The sequence below is a fragment of the Eucyclogobius newberryi genome, unplaced genomic scaffold (assembly GCF_026437365.1).
Source record: "Eucyclogobius newberryi isolate DKJ021-1_F unplaced genomic scaffold, fEucNew1.0.hap1 SCAF_41, whole genome shotgun sequence".
Lineage (NCBI taxonomy): Eukaryota > Metazoa > Chordata > Actinopteri > Gobiiformes > Gobiidae > Eucyclogobius > Eucyclogobius newberryi.
Genome location: NW_027316068.1, coordinates 172,237 through 193,609, shown reverse-complemented (window position 1 = coordinate 193,609; position 21,373 = coordinate 172,237). Strand labels below are relative to the sequence as shown.

At 41.2% G+C, this 21,373-nt stretch overlaps 19 non-coding genes across 19 annotated transcripts; all 19 read right to left on the bottom strand.

Annotated features, from left to right (window-relative positions):
• Window positions 1–2,515: 2,515 nt before the first annotated feature.
• Window positions 2,516–2,588, bottom strand: trnar-ccu (transfer RNA arginine (anticodon CCU)). The gene has a single exon. It is a non-coding gene; the product is annotated as a tRNA-Arg (tRNA).
• Window positions 2,589–2,677: 89 nt separating this feature from the next.
• trnaa-ugc (transfer RNA alanine (anticodon UGC)) lies at window positions 2,678–2,749 on the bottom strand. The gene has a single exon. It is a non-coding gene; the product is annotated as a tRNA-Ala (tRNA).
• A 1,830-nt stretch (window positions 2,750–4,579) lies between these two features.
• Window positions 4,580–4,652, bottom strand: trnar-ccu (transfer RNA arginine (anticodon CCU)). The gene has a single exon. It is a non-coding gene; the product is annotated as a tRNA-Arg (tRNA).
• A 1,969-nt stretch (window positions 4,653–6,621) lies between these two features.
• Window positions 6,622–6,694, bottom strand: trnar-ccu (transfer RNA arginine (anticodon CCU)). Its single transcript has one exon. It is a non-coding gene; the product is annotated as a tRNA-Arg (tRNA).
• Window positions 6,695–6,783: 89 nt separating this feature from the next.
• Window positions 6,784–6,855, bottom strand: trnaa-ugc (transfer RNA alanine (anticodon UGC)). The gene has a single exon. It is a non-coding gene; the product is annotated as a tRNA-Ala (tRNA).
• Window positions 6,856–8,685: 1,830 nt separating this feature from the next.
• trnar-ccu (transfer RNA arginine (anticodon CCU)) lies at window positions 8,686–8,758 on the bottom strand. Its single transcript has one exon. It is a non-coding gene; the product is annotated as a tRNA-Arg (tRNA).
• An 89-nt stretch (window positions 8,759–8,847) lies between these two features.
• Window positions 8,848–8,919, bottom strand: trnaa-ugc (transfer RNA alanine (anticodon UGC)). The gene has a single exon. It is a non-coding gene; the product is annotated as a tRNA-Ala (tRNA).
• Window positions 8,920–10,727: 1,808 nt separating this feature from the next.
• Window positions 10,728–10,800, bottom strand: trnar-ccu (transfer RNA arginine (anticodon CCU)). The gene has a single exon. It is a non-coding gene; the product is annotated as a tRNA-Arg (tRNA).
• An 89-nt stretch (window positions 10,801–10,889) lies between these two features.
• On the bottom strand, window positions 10,890–10,961 carry trnaa-ugc (transfer RNA alanine (anticodon UGC)). The gene has a single exon. It is a non-coding gene; the product is annotated as a tRNA-Ala (tRNA).
• A 1,829-nt stretch (window positions 10,962–12,790) lies between these two features.
• trnar-ccu (transfer RNA arginine (anticodon CCU)) lies at window positions 12,791–12,863 on the bottom strand. Its single transcript has one exon. It is a non-coding gene; the product is annotated as a tRNA-Arg (tRNA).
• Window positions 12,864–12,952: 89 nt separating this feature from the next.
• Window positions 12,953–13,024, bottom strand: trnaa-ugc (transfer RNA alanine (anticodon UGC)). Its single transcript has one exon. It is a non-coding gene; the product is annotated as a tRNA-Ala (tRNA).
• Window positions 13,025–14,832: 1,808 nt separating this feature from the next.
• Window positions 14,833–14,905, bottom strand: trnar-ccu (transfer RNA arginine (anticodon CCU)). The gene has a single exon. It is a non-coding gene; the product is annotated as a tRNA-Arg (tRNA).
• An 89-nt stretch (window positions 14,906–14,994) lies between these two features.
• trnaa-ugc (transfer RNA alanine (anticodon UGC)) lies at window positions 14,995–15,066 on the bottom strand. The gene has a single exon. It is a non-coding gene; the product is annotated as a tRNA-Ala (tRNA).
• Window positions 15,067–16,874: 1,808 nt separating this feature from the next.
• Window positions 16,875–16,947, bottom strand: trnar-ccu (transfer RNA arginine (anticodon CCU)). The gene has a single exon. It is a non-coding gene; the product is annotated as a tRNA-Arg (tRNA).
• Window positions 16,948–17,036: 89 nt separating this feature from the next.
• On the bottom strand, window positions 17,037–17,108 carry trnaa-ugc (transfer RNA alanine (anticodon UGC)). Its single transcript has one exon. It is a non-coding gene; the product is annotated as a tRNA-Ala (tRNA).
• A 1,829-nt stretch (window positions 17,109–18,937) lies between these two features.
• trnar-ccu (transfer RNA arginine (anticodon CCU)) lies at window positions 18,938–19,010 on the bottom strand. Its single transcript has one exon. It is a non-coding gene; the product is annotated as a tRNA-Arg (tRNA).
• An 89-nt stretch (window positions 19,011–19,099) lies between these two features.
• On the bottom strand, window positions 19,100–19,171 carry trnaa-ugc (transfer RNA alanine (anticodon UGC)). Its single transcript has one exon. It is a non-coding gene; the product is annotated as a tRNA-Ala (tRNA).
• A 1,831-nt stretch (window positions 19,172–21,002) lies between these two features.
• trnar-ccu (transfer RNA arginine (anticodon CCU)) lies at window positions 21,003–21,075 on the bottom strand. Its single transcript has one exon. It is a non-coding gene; the product is annotated as a tRNA-Arg (tRNA).
• Window positions 21,076–21,164: 89 nt separating this feature from the next.
• Window positions 21,165–21,236, bottom strand: trnaa-ugc (transfer RNA alanine (anticodon UGC)). Its single transcript has one exon. It is a non-coding gene; the product is annotated as a tRNA-Ala (tRNA).
• Window positions 21,237–21,373: the final 137 nt, after the last annotated feature.

Genomic DNA, 21,373 nt, shown 5'->3' with positions numbered 1-21,373 from the left:
TAAAGTGTTTCCTGGTTTAAAATAAACAGGGACTTTGTGTTGTCTAAAAATTCTCTGCAGTTTTTCCGACAGGCCAGAGACATAAGGGATAGAAACACCCTTCCTTCTCTGTTCAGTTTCCCTTTTGTCCTGCTTCATGGTTCTCTTCACTCTGTTGAGAGCCCAAGTGGGGTAACCACAGGCTGAGAGGGCATTTCGGACATGTTTTTCCTCTTTCTTCTTGCCCTCTGAGCTCTCACCATTAGCGACTCTGGTGGGACTCAACCCACAACCTTTGAAAGCCCTTGCAACTAATGCCTAGAAGTCCAATGCGCTATCCATTGCGCCACAGAGCCCATACATCCTTGCGTGATGCTCATTTCCACAAACGCAAAACACGGTTTTCATCCAAAATGGGTCTACGTCAGTCATTCCTTGCCAACAAACTGAGAATCAAAAAGTGAAAAGAGTGCAGTTAATCTGTGTGTGCAGAGATACTTTTCCATCTCTTATTCCAATTTGTAACAGCAGCGCATTTTCTGTCATTGTAAATAATTTGCACGCCTGAATGGACAACTGTAACCCTCTCCATAGCCCGGTATACATTATATCTCAACAGGAACATCCATCTCCGTGACAATAAAACAGCAGAACCTTGGCCCATCTTCAAAGGACTCTTGGCCGCACACCTCCGACACCTCCACATGGCAGCAGAGCACCGGTTCATCACCCACCTCGTCCCCCACAACACCCTGATCCACCTTATACCCTCTGGAAACCTGGACATCATCTTCTGACCCCGGCATCACCCCCCCCATCCACGACATCACCCCCCATCACTGAAGAAAGTTTGAAGAATGATTGTGTGTTTGATTTTCTGTAATTTTTTGTCTCTTCTCCCCCTGCCCTTGTGTATCCCATTCCCTTGCACTTGTGTGTGATGTTTGTCTGTACAATTATGTAAATATATGTAAATACTTGTAAGATGTTTTTGATAATAAAAGATAAAAAAATTAAAATAATGGACAACTGAGTAGTAGTAGTAAGTTTGAAATGGGCCGGTAATTATTTAGCACTGTGGCATCAAGACTGCTCTTCTTTAAGAGAGGCTTAATGACCGCAGTTTTAAGGCTCTTGGGAATATTCCAGATCCAAGCAACATGTTGACTTTTTGAGTGATTGGAGCCAACAGACTGCTCACCGTAGACTTTAAAAATCTAGTAGGCAATGCATAAAGGCAGCATGTAGTGGAACTCAGACTTGTGGTGCTCTCTTGGACAGTTTTGTCAGCCAAACATGCTAAATGGGTTAACTCCAGTTGTCTAGCTGGCTGTGTGCTTGTTATCTGCAAATAATGGTATTTTTAATGTTCTGAACTGAGTCTTGCAAAGAAGACTGCAAACTCATTGCACCTGGAGAAATACAGAAACCAACGCAATTACATTACCATATTTAACCCTCCATGAATTCTTGCAGGATTGCTTCAATGATATCTGCAGACAGCATGTTTTATTAAGCATTGTAAGCTCAGGTTTGGCAAGACATACCCATACTGGAAGTTGGGAATGTCGACCAGGCTGCCTCGGCGAGAACTACAAATTCTAACCCCTAGACCATATGAGAAATTTAAAGATCAAGTGTAACAGATTGAATTGTAACATAAGCCTCATTGATGTTTGAGAGGTTAAGGAACAGTACATAGTTGGGTCACCAGCTTTTAAACAAGCATTTTTAATATCTAAATGTGCTTGGTTCTGCATGTAATGGAAAGAAGCACATATGTCGGGATTTGTATTTTGCTTTTGGTTCAGCCAAATAGAGCCACTTTGTGATTTTTAAAACAGTTTTTTTTTTAAATGGGGTAAGAAGCACTATCAAGCAGCTCTGAGTTTGTGTTGTGCCCCTCCACATATTCTGGCCGAGTGTTCTAAGGAGTTAGATTTAAGTTCCAGTCCCTGTGAAGGGATGCTTTCAAGTACAACCGCTGCTACATTGCATGGAACAGCTAAAGGTTGATTACTACATATTGCATGCTGCATCCTAAATGGATGAGATTTTTCTATGCCTCTCTTGACACCCATCCAGTTTCATTTCACTTGTATCCACAGCGTGTCTTATTCATCCTGTGGATTCAAGTCTTCCAAAAGGCTGACCACTATGTTCCCATACCTGGAGTTGAACCCAGGCCAACTGGGTGGGCCACTTTGTCTCACCTTCCTGCAAGTAGTGTGGATGGATGGATGAAATAATATTGTTTGAATTTTATAAGTGCTGCGAGGTTCAAAGGTAATGTAGGACTGGGAGTTTACTCTGAAGCTTGCGTTTGAGCATCTATCTCGCCATCAATACCATACTATCACTGCATTATAATATGACAAGGTGACAGTTCGCAATGGATTTATTGAGTTTTTTAAGCTTGTGGATGCAATTTTGATTTTTGAATATCCATTAGCCAAAGAGTAGGAGATATCATTTATACTGCTCAAAGCCCAAAAACAACTTATGAATGTCACTGTAGCTGACAATGCTTTTCATACACCCCAGATGGGACTTGAACCCACAATCCCTGGCTTAGGAGGCCAGTGCCTTATCCATTAGGCCACTGGGGCTCCACTTTTGAAGATGTAACATATTTAAGCGAAGTTCTCTAAAAAATATCGCACTGCAATCTGGCAATTGCAAAGAAAATAGGATTGCCTGGAGATGCTGGGGATTGAACCCAGGACCTCATATATGCAAAGCATGCACTCTACCACTGAGCTACATCCCCTTGATTAAAAATGCCATAGCAGTCTGTATAGGATGGTCAAAAGCAATGTGCTACTAGATTCAAAGGTAATGTGGAAAGGGGAGATTGCGCTGAAGATCGGCTTCCATCATCCAACACATTACTGACTGGCTTGATACATTCTGATTAAAATCCCCTTCAATGCAAGTAAAAATGTCCTATCAGAGCATGGCTTCAGTCCATTTACCTCTGGGTTATGGGCCCAGCACGCTTCCGCTGCGCCACTCAGCTGAATGCTTACAATGATGGGACTCGAAAGATAAAAATAAAAAAAATTGGACAACTGAGTAGTAGTAGTAGGTTTGAGATGGGCCGGTAATTATTTAGCACTGTGGCATCAAGACTGCTCTTCTTTAAGAGAGGCTTAATGACCGCAGTTTTAAGGCTCTTGGGAATATTCCAGATCCAAGCAACATGTTGACTTTTTGAGTGATTGGAGCCAACAGACTGCTCACCGTAGACTTTAAAAATCTAGTAGGCAATGCATAAAGGCAGCATGTAGTGGAACTCAGACTTGTGGTGATCTCTTGGACAGTTTTGTCAGCCAAAAATGCAAAATGGGTTAACTCCAGTTGTCTAGCTGGCTGCGTGCTTGTTATCTGCAAATAATGGTATTTTTAATGTTCTGAACTGAGTCTTGCAAAGAAGACTGCAAACTCATTGCACCTGGAGAAATACAGAAACCAACGCAATTACATTACCATATTTAACCCTCCATGAATTCTTGCAGGATTGCTTCAATGTTATCTGCAGACAGCATGTTTTATTAAGCATTGTAAGCTCAGGTTTGGCAAGACATACCCATACTGGAAGTTGGGAATGTCGACCAGGCTGCCTCGGCGAGAACTACAAATTCTAACCCCTAGACCATATGAGAAATTTAAAGATCAAGTGTAACAGATTGAATTGTAACATAAGCCTCATTGATGTTTGAGAGGTTAAGGAACAGTACATAGTTGGGTCACCAGCTTTTAAACAAGCATTTTTAATATCTAAATGTGCTTGGTTCTGCATGTAATGGAAAGAAGCACATATGTCGGGATTTGTATTTTGCTTTTGGTTCAGCCAAATAGAGCCACTTTGTGATTTTTAAAACAGTTTTTTTTTTTTAAATGGGGTAAGAAGCACTATCAAGCAGCTCTGAGTTTGTGTTGTGCCCCTCCACATATTCTAGCCGAGTGTTCTAAGGAGTTAGATTTAAGTTCCAGTCCCTGTGAAGGGATGCTTTAAAGTACAACCGCTGCTACATTGCATGGAACAGCTAAAGGTTGATTACTACATATTGCATGCTGCATCCTAAATGGATGAGATTTTTCTATGCCTCTCTTGACACCCATCCAGTTTCATTTCACTTGTATCCACAGCGTGTCTTATTCATCCTGTGGATTCAAGTCTTCCAAAAGGCTGACCACTATGTTCCCATACCTGGAGTTGAACCCAGGCCAACTGGGTGGGCCACTTTGTCTCACCTTCCTGCAAGTAGTGTGGATGGATGGATGAAATAATATTGTTTGAATTATATAAGTGCTGCGAGGTTCAAAGGTAATGTAGGACTGGGAGTTTACTCTGAAGCTTGCGTTTGAGCATCTATCTCGCCATCAGATGAGAATAAACCTACTCAATACCATACTATCACTGCATTATAATATGACAAGGTGACAGTTCACAATGGATTTATTGAGTTTTTTAAGCTTGTGGATGCAATTTTGATTTTTGAATATCCATTAGCCAAAGAGTAGGAGATATCATTTATACTGCTCAAAGCCCAAAAACAACTTATGAATGTCACTGTAGCTGACAATGCTTTTCATACACCCCAGATGGGACTTGAACCCACAATCCCTGGCTTAGGAGGCCAGTGCCTTATCCATTAGGCCACTGGGGCTCCACTTTTGAAGATGTAACATATTTAAGCGAAGTTCTCTAAAAATTATCGCACTGCAATCTGGCAATTGCAAAGAAAATAGGATTGCCTGGACATGCTGGGGATTGTACCCAGGACCTCATATATGCAAAGCATGCACTCTACCACTGAGCTACATCCCCTTGATTAAAAATGCCATAGCAGTCTGTATAGGATGGTCAAAAGCAATGTGCTACTAGATTCAAAGGTAATGTGGAAAGGGGAGATTGCGCTGAAGATCGGCTTCCATCATCCAACACATTACTGACTGGCTTGATACATTCTGATTAAAATCCCCTTCAATGCAAGTAAAAATGTCCTATCAGAGCATGGCTTCAGTCCATTTACCTCTGGGTTATGGGCCCAGCACGCTTCCGCTGCGCCACTCAGCTGAATGCTTACAATGATGGGACTCGAAAGATAAAAATAAAAAAAATTGGACAACTGAGTAGTAGTAGTAGGTTTGAGATGGGCCGGTAATTATTTAGCACTGTGGCATCAAGACTGCTCTTCTTTAAGAGAGGCTTAATGACCGCAGTTTTAAGGCTCTTGGGAATATTCCAGATCCAAGCAACATGTTGACTTTTTGAGTGATTGGAGCCAACAGACTGCTCACCGTAGACTTTAAAAATCTAGTAGGCAATGCATAAAGGCAGCATGTAGTGGAACTCAGACTTGTGGTGATCTCTTGGACAGTTTTGTCAGCCAAAAATGCAAAATGGGTTAACTCCAGTTGTCTAGCTGGCTGCGTGCTTGTTATCTGCAAATAATGGTATTTCTAATGTTCTGAACTGAGTCTTGCAAAGAAGACTGGAAACTCATTGCACCTGGAGAAATACAGAAACCAACGCAATTACATTACCATATTTAACCCTCCATGAATTCTTGCAGGATTGCTTCAATGATATCTGCAGACAGCATGTTTTATTAAGCATTGTAAGCTCAGGTTTGGCAAGACATACCCATACTGGAAGTTGGGAATGTCGACCAGGCTGCCTCGGCGAGAACTACAAATTCTAACCCCTAGACCATATGAGAAATTTAAAGATCAAGTGTAACAGATTGAATTGTAACATAAGCCTCATTGATGTTTGAGAGGTTAAGGAACAGTACATAGTTGGGTCACCAGCTTTTAAACAAGCATTTTTAATATCTAAATGTGCTTGGTTCTGCATGTAATGGAAAGAAGCACATATGTCGGGATTTGTATTTTGCTTTTGGTTCAGCCAAATAGAGCCACTTTGTGATTTTTAAAACAGTTTTTTTTTTAAATGGGGTAAGAAGCACTATCAAGCAGCTCTGAGTTTGTGTTGTGCCCCTCCACATATTCTGGCCGAGTGTTCTAAGGAGTTAGATTTAAGTTCCAGTCCCTGTGAAGGGATGCTTTCAAGTACAACCGCTGCTACATTGCATGGAACAGCTAAAGGTTGATTACTACATATTGCATGCTGCATCCTAAATGGATGAGATTTTTCTATGCCTCTCTTGACACCCATCCAGTTTCATTTCACTTGTATCCACAGCGTGTCTTATTCATCCTGTGGATTCAAGTCTTCCAAAAGGCTGACCACTATGTTCCCATACCTGGAGTTGAACCCAGGCCAACTGGGTGGGCCACTTTGTCTCACCTTCCTGCAAGTAGTGTGGATGGATGGATGAAATAATATTGTTTGAATTTTATAAGTGCTGCGAGGTTCAAAGGTAATGTAGGACTGGGAGTTTACTCTGAAGCTTGCGTTTGAGCATCTATCTCGCCATCAATACCATACTATCACTGCATTATAATATGACAAGGTGACAGTTCGCAATGGATTTATTGAGTTTTTTAAGCTTGTGGATGCAATTTTGATTTTTGAATATCCATTAGCCAAAGAGTAGGAGATATCATTTATACTGCTCAAAGCCCAAAAACAACTTATGAATGTCACTGTAGCTGACAATGCTTTTCATACACCCCAGATGGGACTTGAACCCACAATCCCTGGCTTAGGAGGCCAGTGCCTTATCCATTAGGCCACTGGGGCTCCACTTTTGAAGATGTAACATATTTAAGCGAAGTTCTCTAAAAAATATCGCACTGCAATCTGGCAATTGCAAAGAAAATAGGATTGCCTGGAGATGCTGGGGATTGAACCCAGGACCTCATATATGCAAAGCATGCACTCTACCACTGAGCTACATCCCCTTGATTAAAAATGCCATAGCAGTCTGTATAGGATGGTCAAAAGCAATGTGCTACTAGATTCAAAGGTAATGTGGAAAGGGGAGATTGCGCTGAAGATCGGCTTCCATCATCCAACACATTACTGACTGGCTTGATACATTCTGATTAAAATCCCCTTCAATGCAAGTAAAAATGTCCTATCAGAGCATGGCTTCAGTCCATTTACCTCTGGGTTATGGGCCCAGCACGCTTCCGCTGCGCCACTCAGCTGAATGCTTACAATGATGGGACTCGAAAGATAAAAATAAAAAAAATTGGACAACTGAGTAGTAGTAGTAGGTTTGAGATGGGCCGGTAATTATTTAGCACTGTGGCATCAAGACTGCTCTTCTTTAAGAGAGGCTTAATGACCGCAGTTTTAAGGCTCTTGGGAATATTCCAGATCCAAGCAACATGTTGACTTTTTGAGTGATTGGAGCCAACAGACTGCTCACCGTAGACTTTAAAAATCTAGTAGGCAATGCATAAAGGCAGCATGTAGTGGAACTCAGACTTGTGGTGATCTCTTGGACAGTTTTGTCAGCCAAAAATGCAAAATGGGTTAACTCCAGTTGTCTAGCTGGCTGCGTGCTTGTTATCTGCAAATAATGGTATTTTTAATGTTCTGAACTGAGTCTTGCAAAGAAGACTGCAAACTCATTGCACCTGGAGAAATACAGAAACCAACGCAATTACATTACCATATTTAACCCTCCATGAATTCTTGCAGGATTGCTTCAATGTTATCTGCAGACAGCATGTTTTATTAAGCATTGTAAGCTCAGGTTTGGCAAGACATACCCATACTGGAAGTTGGGAATGTCGACCAGGCTGCCTCGGCGAGAACTACAAATTCTAACCCCTAGACCATATGAGAAATTTAAAGATCAAGTGTAACAGATTGAATTGTAACATAAGCCTCATTGATGTTTGAGAGGTTAAGGAACAGTACATAGTTGGGTCACCAGCTTTTAAACAAGCATTTTTAATATCTAAATGTGCTTGGTTCTGCATGTAATGGAAAGAAGCACATATGTCGGGATTTGTATTTTGCTTTTGGTTCAGCCAAATAGAGCCACTTTGTGATTTTTAAAACAGTTTTTTTTTTTTAAATGGGGTAAGAAGCACTATCAAGCAGCTCTGAGTTTGTGTTGTGCCCCTCCACATATTCTAGCCGAGTGTTCTAAGGAGTTAGATTTAAGTTCCAGTCCCTGTGAAGGGATGCTTTAAAGTACAACCGCTGCTACATTGCATGGAACAGCTAAAGGTTGATTACTACATATTGCATGCTGCATCCTAAATGGATGAGATTTTTCTATGCCTCTCTTGACACCCATCCAGTTTCATTTCACTTGTATCCACAGCGTGTCTTATTCATCCTGTGGATTCAAGTCTTCCAAAAGGCTGACCACTATGTTCCCATACCTGGAGTTGAACCCAGGCCAACTGGGTGGGCCACTTTGTCTCACCTTCCTGCAAGTAGTGTGGATGGATGGATGAAATAATATTGTTTGAATTATATAAGTGCTGCGAGGTTCAAAGGTAATGTAGGACTGGGAGTTTACTCTGAAGCTTGCGTTTGAGCATCTATCTCGCCATCAGATGAGAATAAACCTACTCAATACCATACTATCACTGCATTATAATATGACAAGGTGACAGTTCACAATGGATTTATTGAGTTTTTTAAGCTTGTGGATGCAATTTTGATTTTTGAATATCCATTAGCCAAAGAGTAGGAGATATCATTTATACTGCTCAAAGCCCAAAAACAACTTATGAATGTCACTGTAGCTGACAATGCTTTTCATACACCCCAGATGGGACTTGAACCCACAATCCCTGGCTTAGGAGGCCAGTGCCTTATCCATTAGGCCACTGGGGCTCCACTTTTGAAGATGTAACATATTTAAGCGAAGTTCTCTAAAAATTATCGCACTGCAATCTGGCAATTGCAAAGAAAATAGGATTGCCTGGAGATGCTGGGGATTGTACCCAGGACCTCATATATGCAAAGCATGCACTCTACCACTGAGCTACATCCCCTTGATTAAAAATGCCATAGCAGTCTGTATAGGATGGTCAAAAGCAATGTGCTACTAGATTCAAAGGTAATGTGGAAAGGGGAGATTGCGCTGAAGATCGGCTTCCATCATCCAACACATTACTGACTGGCTTGATACATTCTGATTAAAATCCCCTTCAATGCAAGTAAAAATGTCCTATCAGAGCATGGCTTCAGTCCATTTACCTCTGGGTTATGGGCCCAGCACGCTTCCGCTGCGCCACTCAGCTGAATGCTTACAATGATGGGACTCGAAAGATAAAAATAAAAAAAATTGGACAACTGAGTAGTAGTAGTAGGTTTGAGATGGGCCGGTAATTATTTAGCACTGTGGCATCAAGACTGCTCTTCTTTAAGAGAGGCTTAATGACCGCAGTTTTAAGGCTCTTGGGAATATTCCAGATCCAAGCAACATGTTGACTTTTTGAGTGATTGGAGCCAACAGACTGCTCACCGTAGACTTTAAAAATCTAGTAGGCAATGCATAAAGGCAGCATGTAGTGGAACTCAGACTTGTGGTGATCTCTTGGACAGTTTTGTCAGCCAAAAATGCAAAATGGGTTAACTCCAGTTGTCTAGCTGGCTGCGTGCTTGTTATCTGCAAATAATGGTATTTCTAATGTTCTGAACTGAGTCTTGCAAAGAAGACTGGAAACTCATTGCACCTGGAGAAATACAGAAACCAACGCAATTACATTACCATATTTAACCCTCCATGAATTCTTGCAGGATTGCTTCAATGATATCTGCAGACAGCATGTTTTATTAAGCATTGTAAGCTCAGGTTTGGCAAGACATACCCATACTGGAAGTTGGGAATGTCGACCAGGCTGCCTCGGCGAGAACTACAAATTCTAACCCCTAGACCATATGAGAAATTTAAAGATCAAGTGTAACAGATTGAATTGTAACATAAGCCTCATTGATGTTTGAGAGGTTAAGGAACAGTACATAGTTGGGTCACCAGCTTTTAAACAAGCATTTTTAATATCTAAATGTGCTTGGTTCTGCATGTAATGGAAAGAAGCACATATGTCGGGATTTGTATTTTGCTTTTGGTTCAGCCAAATAGAGCCACTTTGTGATTTTTAAAACAGTTTTTTTTTTAAATGGGGTAAGAAGCACTATCAAGCAGCTCTGAGTTTGTGTTGTGCCCCTCCACATATTCTGGCCGAGTGTTCTAAGGAGTTAGATTTAAGTTCCAGTCCCTGTGAAGGGATGCTTTCAAGTACAACCGCTGCTACATTGCATGGAACAGCTAAAGGTTGATTACTACATATTGCATGCTGCATCCTAAATGGATGAGATTTTTCTATGCCTCTCTTGACACCCATCCAGTTTCATTTCACTTGTATCCACAGCGTGTCTTATTCATCCTGTGGATTCAAGTCTTCCAAAAGGCTGACCACTATGTTCCCATACCTGGAGTTGAACCCAGGCCAACTGGGTGGGCCACTTTGTCTCACCTTCCTGCAAGTAGTGTGGATGGATGGATGAAATAATATTGTTTGAATTTTATAAGTGCTGCGAGGTTCAAAGGTAATGTAGGACTGGGAGTTTACTCTGAAGCTTGCGTTTGAGCATCTATCTCGCCATCAATACCATACTATCACTGCATTATAATATGACAAGGTGACAGTTCGCAATGGATTTATTGAGTTTTTTAAGCTTGTGGATGCAATTTTGATTTTTGAATATCCATTAGCCAAAGAGTAGGAGATATCATTTATACTGCTCAAAGCCCAAAAACAACTTATGAATGTCACTGTAGCTGACAATGCTTTTCATACACCCCAGATGGGACTTGAACCCACAATCCCTGGCTTAGGAGGCCAGTGCCTTATCCATTAGGCCACTGGGGCTCCACTTTTGAAGATGTAACATATTTAAGCGAAGTTCTCTAAAAAATATCGCACTGCAATCTGGCAATTGCAAAGAAAATAGGATTGCCTGGAGATGCTGGGGATTGAACCCAGGACCTCATATATGCAAAGCATGCACTCTACCACTGAGCTACATCCCCTTGATTAAAAATGCCATAGCAGTCTGTATAGGATGGTCAAAAGCAATGTGCTACTAGATTCAAAGGTAATGTGGAAAGGGGAGATTGCGCTGAAGATCGGCTTCCATCATCCAACACATTACTGACTGGCTTGATACATTCTGATTAAAATCCCCTTCAATGCAAGTAAAAATGTCCTATCAGAGCATGGCTTCAGTCCATTTACCTCTGGGTTATGGGCCCAGCACGCTTCCGCTGCGCCACTCAGCTGAATGCTTACAATGATGGGACTCGAAAGATAAAAATAAAAAAAATTGGACAACTGAGTAGTAGTAGTAGGTTTGAGATGGGCCGGTAATTATTTAGCACTGTGGCATCAAGACTGCTCTTCTTTAAGAGAGGCTTAATGACCGCAGTTTTAAGGCTCTTGGGAATATTCCAGATCCAAGCAACATGTTGACTTTTTGAGTGATTGGAGCCAACAGACTGCTCACCGTAGACTTTAAAAATCTAGTAGGCAATGCATAAAGGCAGCATGTAGTGGAACTCAGACTTGTGGTGATCTCTTGGACAGTTTTGTCAGCCAAAAATGCAAAATGGGTTAACTCCAGTTGTCTAGCTGGCTGCGTGCTTGTTATCTGCAAATAATGGTATTTTTAATGTTCTGAACTGAGTCTTGCAAAGAAGACTGCAAACTCATTGCACCTGGAGAAATACAGAAACCAACGCAATTACATTACCATATTTAACCCTCCATGAATTCTTGCAGGATTGCTTCAATGTTATCTGCAGACAGCATGTTTTATTAAGCATTGTAAGCTCAGGTTTGGCAAGACATACCCATACTGGAAGTTGGGAATGTCGACCAGGCTGCCTCGGCGAGAACTACAAATTCTAACCCCTAGACCATATGAGAAATTTAAAGATCAAGTGTAACAGATTGAATTGTAACATAAGCCTCATTGATGTTTGAGAGGTTAAGGAACAGTACATAGTTGGGTCACCAGCTTTTAAACAAGCATTTTTAATATCTAAATGTGCTTGGTTCTGCATGTAATGGAAAGAAGCACATATGTCGGGATTTGTATTTTGCTTTTGGTTCAGCCAAATAGAGCCACTTTGTGATTTTTAAAACAGTTTTTTTTTTTAAATGGGGTAAGAAGCACTATCAAGCAGCTCTGAGTTTGTGTTGTGCCCCTCCACATATTCTAGCCGAGTGTTCTAAGGAGTTAGATTTAAGTTCCAGTCCCTGTGAAGGGATGCTTTAAAGTACAACCGCTGCTACATTGCATGGAACAGCTAAAGGTTGATTACTACATATTGCATGCTGCATCCTAAATGGATGAGATTTTTCTATGCCTCTCTTGACACCCATCCAGTTTCATTTCACTTGTATCCACAGCGTGTCTTATTCATCCTGTGGATTCAAGTCTTCCAAAAGGCTGACCACTATGTTCCCATACCTGGAGTTGAACCCAGGCCAACTGGGTGGGCCACTTTGTCTCACCTTCCTGCAAGTAGTGTGGATGGATGGATGAAATAATATTGTTTGAATTATATAAGTGCTGCGAGGTTCAAAGGTAATGTAGGACTGGGAGTTTACTCTGAAGCTTGCGTTTGAGCATCTATCTCGCCATCAGATGAGAATAAACCTACTCAATACCATACTATCACTGCATTATAATATGACAAGGTGACAGTTCACAATGGATTTATTGAGTTTTTTAAGCTTGTGGATGCAATTTTGATTTTTGAATATCCATTAGCCAAAGAGTAGGAGATATCATTTATACTGCTCAAAGCCCAAAAACAACTTACGAATGTCACTGTAGCTGACAATGCTTTTCATACACCCCAGATGGGACTTGAACCCACAATCCCTGGCTTAGGAGGCCAGTGCCTTATCCATTAGGCCACTGGGGCTCCACTTTTGAAGATGTAACATATTTAAGCGAAGTTCTCTAAAAATTATCGCACTGCAATCTGGCAATTGCAAAGAAAATAGGATTGCCTGGAGATGCTGGGGATTGTACCCAGGACCTCATATATGCAAAGCATGCACTCTACCACTGAGCTACATCCCCTTGATTAAAAATGCCATAGCAGTCTGTATAGGATGGTCAAAAGCAATGTGCTACTAGATTCAAAGGTAATGTGGAAAGGGGAGATTGCGCTGAAGATCGGCTTCCATCATCCAACACATTACTGACTGGCTTGATACATTCTGATTAAAATCCCCTTCAATGCAAGTAAAAATGTCCTATCAGAGCATGGCTTCAGTCCATTTACCTCTGGGTTATGGGCCCAGCACGCTTCCGCTGCGCCACTCAGCTGAATGCTTACAATGATGGGACTCGAAAGATAAAAATAAAAAAAATTGGACAACTGAGTAGTAGTAGTAGGTTTGAGATGGGCCGGTAATTATTTAGCACTGTGGCATCAAGACTGCTCTTCTTTAAGAGAGGCTTAATGACCGCAGTTTTAAGGCTCTTGGGAATATTCCAGATCCAAGCAACATGTTGACTTTTTGAGTGATTGGAGCCAACAGACTGCTCACCGTAGACTTTAAAAATCTAGTAGGCAATGCATAAAGGCAGCATGTAGTGGAACTCAGACTTGTGGTGATCTCTTGGACAGTTTTGTCAGCCAAAAATGCAAAATGGGTTAACTCCAGTTGTCTAGCTGGCTGCGTGCTTGTTATCTGCAAATAATGGTATTTCTAATGTTCTGAACTGAGTCTTGCAAAGAAGACTGGAAACTCATTGCACCTGGAGAAATACAGAAACCAACGCAATTACATTACCATATTTAACCCTCCATGAATTCTTGCAGGATTGCTTCAATGATATCTGCAGACAGCATGTTTTATTAAGCATTGTAAGCTCAGGTTTGGCAAGACATACCCATACTGGAAGTTGGGAATGTCGACCAGGCTGCCTCGGCGAGAACTACAAATTCTAACCCCTAGACCATATGAGAAATTTAAAGATCAAGTGTAACAGATTGAATTGTAACATAAGCCTCATTGATGTTTGAGAGGTTAAGGAACAGTACATAGTTGGGTCACCAGCTTTTAAACAAGCATTTTTAATATCTAAATGTGCTTGGTTCTGCATGTAATGGAAAGAAGCACATATGTCGGGATTTGTATTTTGCTTTTGGTTCAGCCAAATAGAGCCACTTTGTGATTTTTAAAACAGTTTTTTTTTTAAATGGGGTAAGAAGCACTATCAAGCAGCTCTGAGTTTGTGTTGTGCCCCTCCACATATTCTGGCCGAGTGTTCTAAGGAGTTAGATTTAAGTTCCAGTCCCTGTGAAGGGATGCTTTCAAGTACAACCGCTGCTACATTGCATGGAACAGCTAAAGGTTGATTACTACATATTGCATGCTGCATCCTAAATGGATGAGATTTTTCTATGCCTCTCTTGACACCCATCCAGTTTCATTTCACTTGTATCCACAGCGTGTCTTATTCATCCTGTGGATTCAAGTCTTCCAAAAGGCTGACCACTATGTTCCCATACCTGGAGTTGAACCCAGGCCAACTGGGTGGGCCACTTTGTCTCACCTTCCTGCAAGTAGTGTGGATGGATGGATGAAATAATATTGTTTGAATTTTATAAGTGCTGCGAGGTTCAAAGGTAATGTAGGACTGGGAGTTTACTCTGAAGCTTGCGTTTGAGCATCTATCTCGCCATCAATACCATACTATCACTGCATTATAATATGACAAGGTGACAGTTCGCAATGGATTTATTGAGTTTTTTAAGCTTGTGGATGCAATTTTGATTTTTGAATATCCATTAGCCAAAGAGTAGGAGATATCATTTATACTGCTCAAAGCCCAAAAACAACTTATGAATGTCACTGTAGCTGACAATGCTTTTCATACACCCCAGATGGGACTTGAACCCACAATCCCTGGCTTAGGAGGCCAGTGCCTTATCCATTAGGCCACTGGGGCTCCACTTTTGAAGATGTAACATATTTAAGCGAAGTTCTCTAAAAAATATCGCACTGCAATCTGGCAATTGCAAAGAAAATAGGATTGCCTGGAGATGCTGGGGATTGAACCCAGGACCTCATATATGCAAAGCATGCACTCTACCACTGAGCTACATCCCCTTGATTAAAAATGCCATAGCAGTCTGTATAGGATGGTCAAAAGCAATGTGCTACTAGATTCAAAGGTAATGTGGAAAGGGGAGATTGCGCTGAAGATCGGCTTCCATCATCCAACACATTACTGACTGGCTTGATACATTCTGATTAAAATCCCCTTCAATGCAAGTAAAAATGTCCTATCAGAGCATGGCTTCAGTCCATTTACCTCTGGGTTATGGGCCCAGCACGCTTCCGCTGCGCCACTCAGCTGAATGCTTACAATGATGGGACTCGAAAGATAAAAATAAAAAAAATTGGACAACTGAGTAGTAGTAGTAGGTTTGAGATGGGCCGGTAATTATTTAGCACTGTGGCATCAAGACTGCTCTTCTTTAAGAGAGGCTTAATGACCGCAGTTTTAAGGCTCTTGGGAATATTCCAGATCCAAGCAACATGTTGACTTTTTGAGTGATTGGAGCCAACAGACTGCTCACCGTAGACTTTAAAAATCTAGTAGGCAATGCATAAAGGCAGCATGTAGTGGAACTCAGACTTGTGGTGATCTCTTGGACAGTTTTGTCAGCCAAAAATGCTAAATGGGTTAACTCCAGTTGTCTAGCTGGCTGTGTGCTTGTTATCTGCAAATAATGGTATTTTTAATGTTCTGAACTGAGTCTTGCAAAGAAGACTGCAAACTCATTGCACCTGGAGAAATACAGAAACCAACGCAATTACATTACCATATTTAACCCTCCATGAATTCTTGCAGGATTGCTTCAATGATATCTGCAGACAGCATGTTTTATTAAGCATTGTAAGCTCAGGTTTGGCAAGACATACCCATACTGGAAGTTGGGAATGTCGACCAGGCTGCCTCGGCGAGAACTACAAATTCTAACCCCTAGACCATATGAGAAATTTAAAGATCAAGTGTAACAGATTGAATTGTAACATAAGCCTCATTGATGTTTGAGAGGTTAAGGAACAGTACATAGTTGGGTCACCAGCTTTTAAACAAGCATTTTTAATATCTAAATGTGCTTGGTTCTGCATGTAATGGAAAGAAGCACATATGTCGGGATTTGTATTTTGCTTTTGGTTCAGCCAAATAGAGCCACTTTGTGATTTTTAAAACAGTTTTTTTTTTAAATGGGGTAAGAAGCACTATCAAGCAGCTCTGAGTTTGTGTTGTGCCCCTCCACATATTCTAGCCGAGTGTTCTAAGGAGTTAGATTTAAGTTCCAGTCCCTGTGAAGGGATGCTTTAAAGTACAACCGCTGCTACATTGCATGGAACAGCTAAAGGTTGATTACTACATATTGCATGCTGCATCCTAAATGGATGAGATTTTTCTATGCCTCTCTTGACACCCATCCAGTTTCATTTCACTTGTATCCACAGCGTGTCTTATTCATCCTGTGGATTCAAGTCTTCCAAAAGGCTGACCACTATGTTCCCATACCTGGAGTTGAACCCAGGCCAACTGGGTGGGCCACTTTGTCTCACCTTCCTGCAAGTAGTGTGGATGGATGGATGAAATAATATTGTTTGAATTATATAAGTGCTGCGAGGTTCAAAGGTAATGTAGGACTGGGAGTTTACTCTGAAGCTTGCGTTTGAGCATCTATCTCGCCATCAATACCATACTATCACTGCATTATAATATGACAAGGTGACAGTTCGCAATGGATTTATTGAGTTTTTTAAGCTTGTGGATGCAATTTTGATTTTTGAATATCCATTAGCCAAAGAGTAGGAGATATCATTTATACTGCTCAAAGCCCAAAAACAACTTATGAATGTCACTGTAGCTGACAATGCTTTTCATACACCCCAGATGGGACTTGAACCCACAATCCCTGGCTTAGGAGGCCAGTGCCTTATCCATTAGGCCACTGGGGCTCCACTTTTGAAGATGTAACATATTTAAGCGAAGTTCTCTAAAAAATATCGCACTGCAATCTGGCAATTGCAAAGAAAATAGGATTGCCTGGAGATGCTGGGGATTGAACCCAGGACCTCATATATGCAAAGCATGCACTCTACCACTGAGCTACATCCCCTTGATTAAAAATGCCATAGCAGTCTGTATAGGATGGTCAAAAGCAATGTGCTACTAGATTCAAAGGTAATGTGGAAAGGGGAGATTGCGCTGAAGATCGGCTTCCATCATCCAACACATTACTGACTGGCTTGATACATTCTGATTAAAATCCCCTTCAATGCAAGTAAAAATGTCCTATCAGAGCATGGCTTCAGTCCATTTACCTCTGGGTTATGGGCCCAGCACGCTTCCGCTGCGCCACTCAGCTGAATGCTTACAATGATGGGACTCGAAAGATAAAAATAAAAAAAATTGGACAACTGAGTAGTAGTAGTAGGTTTGAGATGGGCCGGTAATTATTTAGCACTGTGGCATCAAGACTGCTCTTCTTTAAGAGAGGCTTAATGACCGCAGTTTTAAGGCTCTTGGGAATATTCCAGATCCAAGCAACATGTTGACTTTTTGAGTGATTGGAGCCAACAGACTGCTCACCGTAGACTTTAAAAATCTAGTAGGCAATGCATAAAGGCAGCATGTAGTGGAACTCAGACTTGTGGTGATCTCTTGGACAGTTTTGTCAGCCAAAAATGCTAAATGGGTTAACTCCAGTTGTCTAGCTGGCTGTGTGCTTGTTATCTGCAAATAATGGTATTTTTAATGTTCTGAACTGAGTCTTGCAAAGAAGACTGCAAACTCATTGCACCTGGAGAAATACAGAAACCAACGCAATTACATTACCATATTTAACCCTCCATGAATTCTTGCAGGATTGCTTCAATGATATCTGCAGACAGCATGTTTTATTAAGCATTGTAAGCTCAGGTTTGGCAAGACATACCCATACTGGAAGTTGGGAATGTCGACCAGGCTGCCTCGGCGAGAACTACAAATTCTAACCCCTAGACCATATGAGAAATTTAAAGATCAAGTGTAACAGATTGAATTGTAACATAAGCCTCATTGATGTTTGAGAGGTTAAGGAACAGTACATAGTTGGGTCACCAGCTTTTAAACAAGCATTTTTAATATCTAAATGTGCTTGGTTCTGCATGTAATGGAAAGAAGCACATATGTCGGGATTTGTATTTTGCTTTTGGTTCAGCCAAATAGAGCCACTTTGTGATTTTTAAAACAGTTTTTTTTTTTAAATGGGGTAAGAAGCACTATCAAGCAGCTCTGAGTTTGTGTTGTGCCCCTCCACATATTCTAGCCGAGTGTTCTAAGGAGTTAGATTTAAGTTCCAGTCCCTGTGAAGGGATGCTTTAAAGTACAACCGCTGCTACATTGCATGGAACAGCTAAAGGTTGATTACTACATATTGCATGCTGCATCCTAAATGGATGAGATTTTTCTATGCCTCTCTTGACACCCATCCAGTTTCATTTCACTTGTATCCACAGCGTGTCTTATTCATCCTGTGGATTCAAGTCTTCCAAAAGGCTGACCACTATGTTCCCATACCTGGAGTTGAACCCAGGCCAACTGGGTGGGCCACTTTGTCTCACCTTCCTGCAAGTAGTGTGGATGGATGGATGAAATAATATTGTTTGAATTATATAAGTGCTGCAAGGTTCAAAGGTAATGTAGGACTGGGAGTTTACTCTGAAGCTTGCGTTTGAGCATCTATCTCGCCATCAGATGAGAATAAACCTACTCAATACCATACTATCACTGCATTATAATATGACAAGGTGACAGTTCGCAATGGATTTATTGAGTTTTTTAAGCTTGTGGATGCAATTTTGATTTTTGAATATCCATTAGCCAAAGAGTAGGAGATATCATTTATACTGCTCAAAGCCCAAAAACAACTTATGAATGTCACTGTAGCTGACAATGCTTTTCATACACCCCAGATGGGACTTGAACCCACAATCCCTGGCTTAGGAGGCCAGTGCCTTATCCATTAGGCCACTGGGGCTCCACTTTTGAAGATGTAACATATTTAAGCGAAGTTCTCTAAAAATTATCGCACTGCAATCTGGCAATTGCAAAGAAAATAGGATTGCCTGGAGATGCTGGGGATTGAACCCAGGACCTCATATATGCAAAGCATGCACTCTACCACTGAGCTACATCCCCTTGATTAAAAATGCCATAGCAGTCTGTATAGGATGGTCAAAAGCAATGTGCTACTAGATTCAAAGGTAATGTGGAAAGGGGAGATTGCGCTGAAGATCGGCTTCCATCATCCAACACATTACTGACTGGCTTGATACATTCTGATTAAAATCCCCTTCAATGCAAGTAAAAATGTCCTATCCGAGCATGGCTTCAGTCCATTTACCTCTGGGCTATGGGCCCAGCACGCTTCCGCTGCGCCACTCAGCTGAATGCTTACAATGATGGGACTCGAAAGATAAAAATAAAAAAAATTGGACAACTGAGTAGTAGTAGTAGGTTTGAGATGGGCCGGTAATTATTTAGCACTGTGGCATCAAGACTGCTCTTCTTTAAGAGAGGCTTAATGACCGCAGTTTTAAGGCTCTTGGGAATATTCCAGATCCAAGCAACATGTTGACTTTTTGAGTGATTGGAGCCAACAGACTGCTCACCGTAGACTTTAAAAATCTAGTAGGCAATGCATAAAGGCAGCATGTAGTGGAACTCAGACTTGTGGTGATCTCTTGGACAGTTTTGTCAGCCAAAAATGCAAAATGGGTTAACTCCAGTTGTCTAGCTGGCTGCGTGCTTGTTATCTGCAAATAATGGTATTTTTAATGTTCTGAACTGAGTCTTGCAAAGAAGACTGCAAACTCATTGCACCTGGAGAAATACAGAAACCAACGCAATTACATTACCATATTTAACCCTCCATGAATTCTTGCAGGATTGCTTCAATGTTATCTGCAGACAGCATGTTTTATTAAGCATTGTAAGCTCAGGTTTGGCAAGACATACCCATACTGGAAGTTGGGAATGTCGACCAGGCTGCCTCGGCGAGAACTACAAATTCTAACCCCTAGACCATATGAGAAATTTAAAGATCAAGTGTAACAGATTGAATTGTAACATAAGCCTCATTGATGTTTGAGAGGTTAAGGAACAGTACATAGTTGGGTCACCAGCTTTTAAACAAGCATTTTTAATATCTAAATGTGCTTGGTTCTGCATGTAATGGAAAGAAGCACATATGTCGGGATTTGTATTTTGCTTTTGGTTCAGCCAAATAGAGCCACTTTGTGATTTTTAAAACAGTTTTTTTTTTTTTAAATGGGGTAAGAAGCACTATCAAGCAGCTCTGAGTTTGTGTTGTGCCCCTCCACATATTCTAGCCGAGTGTTCTAAGGAGTTAGATTTAAGTTCCAGTCCCTGTGAAGGGATGCTTTAAAGTACAACCGCTGCTACATTGCATGGAACAGCTAAAGGTTGATTACTACATATTGCATGCTGCATCCTAAATGGATGAGATTTTTCTATGCCTCTCTTGACACCCATCCAGTTTCATTTCACTTGTATCCACAGCCTGTCTTATTCATCCTGTGGATTCAAGTCTTCCAAAAGGCTGACCACTATGTTCCCATACCTGGAGTTGAACCCAGGCCAACTGGGTGGGCCACTTTGTCTCACCTTCCTGCAAGTAGTGTGGATGGATGGATGAAATAATATTGTTTGAATTATATAAGTGCTGCGAGGTTCAAAGGTAATGTAGGACTGGGAGTTTACTCTGAAGCTTGCGTTTGAGCATCTATCTCGCCATCAGATGAGAATAAACCTACTCAATACCATACTATCACTGCATTATAATATGACAAGGTGACAGTTCGCAATGGATTTATTGAGTTTTTTAAGCTTGTGGATGCAATTTTGATTTTTGAATATCCATTAGCCAAAGAGTAGGAGATATCATTTATACTGCTCAAAGCCCAAAAACAACTTATGAATGTCACTGTAGCTGACAATGCTTTTCATACACCCCAGATGGGACTTGAACCCACAATCCCTGGCTTAGGAGGCCAGTGCCTTATCCATTAGGCCACTGGGGCTCCACTTTTGAAGATGTAACATATTTAAGCGAAGTTCTCTAAAAATTATCGCACTGCAATCTGGCAATTGCAAAGAAAATAGGATTGCCTGGAGATGCTGGGGATTGAACCCAGGACCTCATATATGCAAAGCATGCACTCTACCACTGAGCTACATCCCCTTGATTAAAAATGCCATAGCAGTCTGTATAGGATGGTCAAAAGCAATGTGCTACTAGATTCAAAGGTAATGTGGAAAGGGGAGATTGCGCTGAAGATCGGCTTCCATCATCCAACACATTACTGACTGGCTTGATAC